Genomic DNA, 6,109 nt, shown 5'->3' with positions numbered 1-6,109 from the left:
TAACTCTCCCTCTCTCAGGAGAAGTTTAACATATTCTAAGCATGATCCGATCAAAATCCAATGATATGGAATTGGAACTGGAGCTTGTGCTTCTTGAATCGGCTCAAACTACTTCTCCATCATGCTCTCGCTACAGCACAGCTCCCACCAATCTCTTCCATTTGCCATAATTCCTAGACATCTCTGTTTCAGCTTTAACAACTTCAAATAAATACAATGTTCAACTATGGATATTGTTTTGTTTTGATATGTAATAAATCCTAGACTATGATGTTAAATGTCGAAATATATTTTTTAGGCCTCGACCGATAAGTGAAATAATTATCAATAACCAAGTCCAAAGGCTTGACCCTGCCCATTTATATTACCTCGTGGATGACTTTGAATATTGATCCATTTAACCTTATTATCGGTCTTACTAAAGCCTAACCTGTTATACCCCACACGTTTATAGTCAAAGTCAAATAATACTACTTGTCAAAGTCAAATAAGGACTTAAGTTGAACAAACAATTTAATGGAGCTTAACTTGTAATTAATAATATGCAAAGGGCAATTAAAAAAAAATTTGGAATTTTTGGATTTAGTTCCCTAGTATTACAAATAAAGGGACTAAATGTTACATTGTCCAAAGATTGGGGACTTGGCTTATAATTACTCTATATCAATCCACTTTAAAAGTGTAAGGATTCTGATTTTTTTCTCATTTTAGAAGAAACGAATAGAAAAGAAAACAAAGCGGGGAAGGAGAGAGAAAGGTAGAAGGGAAAAAAAGGAAAAAAGAAGGAATGGTTTGTTGGAAGAAAGAGGAGTTTACTAACTTGGATTGGATAAGGCTTTTAAGGAGGACAATACTAATAGAAAGAAGGAAGTGAATAAAAGGAAGCTTGTATTTCTCAACTTCAAGACTTGCACACTTTTTTTTGGCCTGTTACAAAATGGAGGACACTAGCGCTTTATATATTGTTTACATTAAGCTTCTATTCCACACATTTTCTAGAGAATCCTATACCACATATTTATATAACACTCTTAGACCGCACATTGGACAAGATATTTTTCTAGAATACTCTAGATAGACTTTATAAGACCACATATTCTTCTTGACACATTGTCACATTTATCACCACATATTTTACTTAGATATTTACATGAATTTTTCTAGTAGATATTTATATACATTTTTCTAGATAATGTTTCTACAAATGCTAGACATGTTGGGCCTTTTAATTGATTTGGGCCTTATAGGCAAAGTCCTTAAGCCCATATTTTTAGTCCAAAAATCAAGTTTACTATTCAACATCCCCCTCTTAAACATGATTTTACTACTCCAACTAGAGTTCTTAACTTACGAAACACGTCATGCTTGAGTGACTTAGTGAGAATGTCGGCGATCCACTCCTGGGAGGTTACATGTTTCAGCTACACTTCTTTCTTTGCAATACTTTCTCTTATGAAGTGATATCTTGTATCAATGTGCTTGCTCCTATCATGGAATACTAGATTCTTTGCCAATGCCAATGCTGATTTGTTATTAACATGGATTTCAGTTGGCTCTTCTTGTGATACTCAAAGCATCTTCAACAAGTTTCTAAGCCAAATCGCATGGCAGAAACTTGCATGGCAGAAACTTGATGTAGCTACAACATATTCAGCTTCACATATAGATAGTGCTACGATCGATTGTTTCTTTGAGCTCCAAGTGAAAGCTGTGTCGCCCAAGTAAAACACATACCAGTCGTACTCTTTCTATCATCACTGTCTCCGCCCCAATCGCTGTCACTATATCCAACTAGTTTGAATTCATTAGATGATGAATAGACTAAGTCATAATCAAACGTACCTTTGACGTAGGGAAGAATTCTCTTTGCAGCTTTCATATGGGTCATGGTAGGTGTCTCCATATAGCGACTAATGAGCCTCACTCCAAAAAGGATAGCTGGTCTTGTGCACGTCAAGTATCTTAGACTTCCAACAAGACTCTTAAAAAGTGTTGGGTTTATTGTTCACCTTCATCATTCTTCGACAACTTGGTTCCGCATTCGATTGGGGTGCATACAGGCTTGCAATCCTCCATATTGAATTTCTTTAAAATTTCTTTCGCATATCCTGCTTGTGAGATAAGATGCAATCCTCCATTTGCTTTACGTCAATCCCAAGATAGTAGGTCATGAGACCGATATCCGTCATCTCGAATTCTTAAGCCATAACCTTCTTAAACTCAGTGATCATATTTTGATTATTTCTTGTGAATATATGATCATCTATAAACAAACAAGCAAGCAAAATATCTCCTTTCTCATTTCCTGTTTCAACTCATATAAAGCCTTTTTTAGTTTTAAGACTTTACTTTCATGTCCTTTTATCTTATAGCCAGTTGGTTGCTTCACATAGATTTCTTCTTCAAGATAACCGTTTAGAAAAGCCGATTTCATGTCCATTTGAAATATCTTCCACTTATTTTGCGCTGCAAAAATAGATAATTAATCTTATGGTTTCTAAACGAGCAACAGGAGCAAATACCTCTTCTAATTCGATTCCCGACTATTGGTTGTATCCTTTAGCAACCAATCTTGCTTTATATCTCTCCACTTCTCCTTTAGCATTTTTCTTTGCCTTGTACACCCACTTAACTCCAATTGCTCTCTTTCCTTTGGGAAGAGTCGTCAGCTCCCACGTGTCATTTTTCTCAATAGTCTTAATCTCTTCATCCATGGCATCTCTCCGTCTTTTATTTTGCACTACTTCTTCATACCCTATTGGCTTACAATCGGTAAAAAGACAAAAGAGTGTGAGATCATTTTGATTTTCTATTGTCTCATATAGCTCTTGTAGGATCTGCATCCGTGGTGTCCTTTTGCTTGAGCTTTTTCTTAGTGAAGATGATGGAGAAGCATCTCCATGAGTAGGTGATAGAGGTAGACTAATAATCTGTTGCTGCTCTCTATTCTCTTGTTCTTCTTCATCAAAGAATGGTAAGAAGTCGTTCTTGGACACCCCAATCCCAAGCTCCCTCTTCATCAAACTCGACATCTCTACTTATGATGATCTTCTCCTTGTTTGGATTATACAACTTGTAGTCTTTAGAGCGAGAGTCATAACCGATAAAAACATACCTTTCACTCTTATCATCTAGCTTGGACCATTTTTGATCTGGCACATGAGCATATGCAATGCTCCCAAATACTCGTAGGTGAGAGATACTGGGCTTTCTTCCACTCCATGCTTCTTGTGGTGTCTTATTCCACACACTTCTAGAAGGCGACCGATTAGACAGATACACGACATAATTAACAATCTCTTACTTTTAAGCATACGGAGGGCCATGTTAAGAATGGATCTATTCTTTCTTTCAGCTTTATCATTTTGTTGTGGAGAGTATGGAACCATCAATGGGCGATGAGTTCTATTCTCCTCACAATATTTCTCAAACTTTTTGGAGGTGAACTCTCCTCTTCTATTCGATCTCAAGGCTTTTATACTATATCCGCTTTCTTTTTCAACAAGAGCTTTAAACCTCTTAAAAGTTTCAAAAACTTCCAATTTTTGTTTGAGAAAATAGACCCAAGTGTTTCTGCTAAAATCATCAATAACAAGAACAAAGTAATTGCTCTTACTGAGAGAGCTGGATTAATTGGCCAACAAACATCGGAGTGTACAAATTCTAGCGGCTTCTTAGTTCTAGTAGAAGCTTCTTTTGGAAAACTTTTTCTCGAATGCTTTCCAAGTAAGCATCCTTCACATAATTGATCTGCATGATTTATTGGAGGCAAACCTTTCACCATCTTCTTCTTACTCAACAACTTTAAGCCTTCAAAATTAAGATGCCCAAATCTCAAATGCCAAAGCCAAGATGAATCTTTAAAACAAACTTTTAAGCATTTGGCAACATCATGTTGAATGCTTAACGCAAACATTCTATTTTTTGTGATAAGGACTTTGACAATCAAATTTTTCTTTTGATCTCTTATTGAAAGACTATGATCTTTCAAATGAATATTATAGTCCTTTTCTAAGAATTGTCACAAACTTAAAATGTTATTCTTCATATTGGGCACATAATAGACATTTGAGATAAATTGATGCATACCATTTTTCAAGTGGATCAAGATTTTACCTTTTCCTTTCATTGGGATCTTGGACTCATTTCCAAATATAATGTTTTCGCTTACTGATTCATCAAGCTCCACAAACATGTTTTTTCTATCACACATATGGTTGCTTGCTCCTGTATCCAAATTCCAAGTGTTCTTTTCTCTGCTCTCTTCACCCTTGTAAGCCAATCGTAATGTAGGATCCACTTCACTTTCCCGACAAGCTTAGTTGGCTTTCTCCTCAACTTGGTTAGTAATATTTCTACATTCTGAAGCATAATGATCAAGTTTTCGACAATTGTAACATTTATTTTGAGATTTGTCATACCTTGGCCCTGCATTTTACCTCGTACCTTTTCCTCTTGCACAACCTCTGGTGGAAAATGAGCTTTGTCTTCTTTCATCCTTGTAGAATACACTTCTTCCTCTATCTTGGCCTCGTCCTCTTCCTCTTTGGCTTTGTCTACTGTCGAACATTCCTTCATCCTCGTTCAAAGTGAGTATCGTTTGAAGAGCTTGCTCTAATGACTCTTCTTTAACCTTCTTATTTAGTCTTTTCTCATGGGCTTGTAAAGATCTCATGAGTTGATTGACACTCGTACTATCTAAATCTTTAGATTCCTCAATTGCTACAACTATGTAGTCAAATTTAGAATCTAAAGACCTAAGTATTTTCTCAATTACTCGAGTGTCGTTCAACTTTTTTCCATTCTTCTTTAATTGATTCACAATAGCCAATACTCTAGAGAAGTAATTAGAAATTGATTTCGATTCTTTCATATTTAAGGCTTCAAACTCACCTCGAAGTGTTTGGAGTCGAACCTTTTTCATCTTCTCAACTCCTTTGTGGGAGTTTTGCAAGATCTCCTATGCTTCCTTACTTGTAGTAGCACAAGCTACTTTCTCGAACATGCATTCATCTAAGGCTTGATAGATAAGGGTGAGCGCCTTCTTATCCTTCTTCCTTCCATCCTTCAAATTATCCCTTTGTGCTTGGGATAGAGTGATCTTGTCTTGTGGCTCCGTGTAGCCTTTCTCTATGATCTCTCATGCATCTTGCGACCCGAGCAACGCTTTCATCCTTATGCTCCAATTGTTATAGTTATCCTTATTGAGTTGTGAAACTTGAAAAGGAATCATCCCACTTGCCATTTTTTACAAGAGCCTTAGGGCTCTGATACCAGTTTCTCGGACGAAAGAGGAGTTTACTAACTTGGATTGGCTAAGGCTTTTAAGGAGGACAACACTAATAGGAAGAATGAAGTGAACAAAAGGAAACTTGTATTTCTTAACTTCAAGACTTACACACTTTTTTTGGCTTGTTACAAAATGAAGAACACTACCCCTTTATATAGTGTATACATGAAGCTTCTAGTCTACACATTTTCTAGAGAATCCTCGACCCCATATTTACATAAAGCTTTTAGACCGCACATTGGACAAGATATTTTCCTAGAATACTCTAGATAGAATTTATAAGACCATATATTCTTCTTGACACATTGCCACATTTATCACCACATATTTTACTTAGATATTTACATGAATTTTTCTAGTAGATATTTATATAGATTTTTCTAGATTATGTTTCTAGAAATGCTAGACTTGTTGGGCCTTTAGCCGTCTGCACTTAAGCAGGAGGGGGCAAAGATGGGTGGGAAAATCCCCGATAGGGTGAAGATGGAAATGTGTTTTTTCACCTCAAACCCACCATAACAATTCTTGAAAAGATCAATATGTTTTAAACAAACTTTGAAGTCAAGAATAAACATATTCCACCATATGAGTATAATTATTTAGAAGGGAAAACCACATAAATCCTCCATCCAAAAATCAGATTTCAAAACTAACAAACTTCTAAAAATCTTTCAAAAATCAGGAGATAATTAAATTTATTAAATATTTAATTACACTATAATATAATTATTCTATTTTCCCCACCCACCCCATCTCACCTCCAACCACCCACCCATCACATCAAACCATTCTCTCTCTCTACCCAACCCACTCCGACTC

Source organism: Olea europaea, chromosome 1 (assembly GCF_002742605.1).
Source record: "Olea europaea var. sylvestris chromosome 1, O_europaea_v1, whole genome shotgun sequence".
Classification (NCBI taxonomy): domain Eukaryota; kingdom Viridiplantae; phylum Streptophyta; class Magnoliopsida; order Lamiales; family Oleaceae; genus Olea; species Olea europaea.
Note: the sequence above shows the minus strand (reverse complement) of the source record.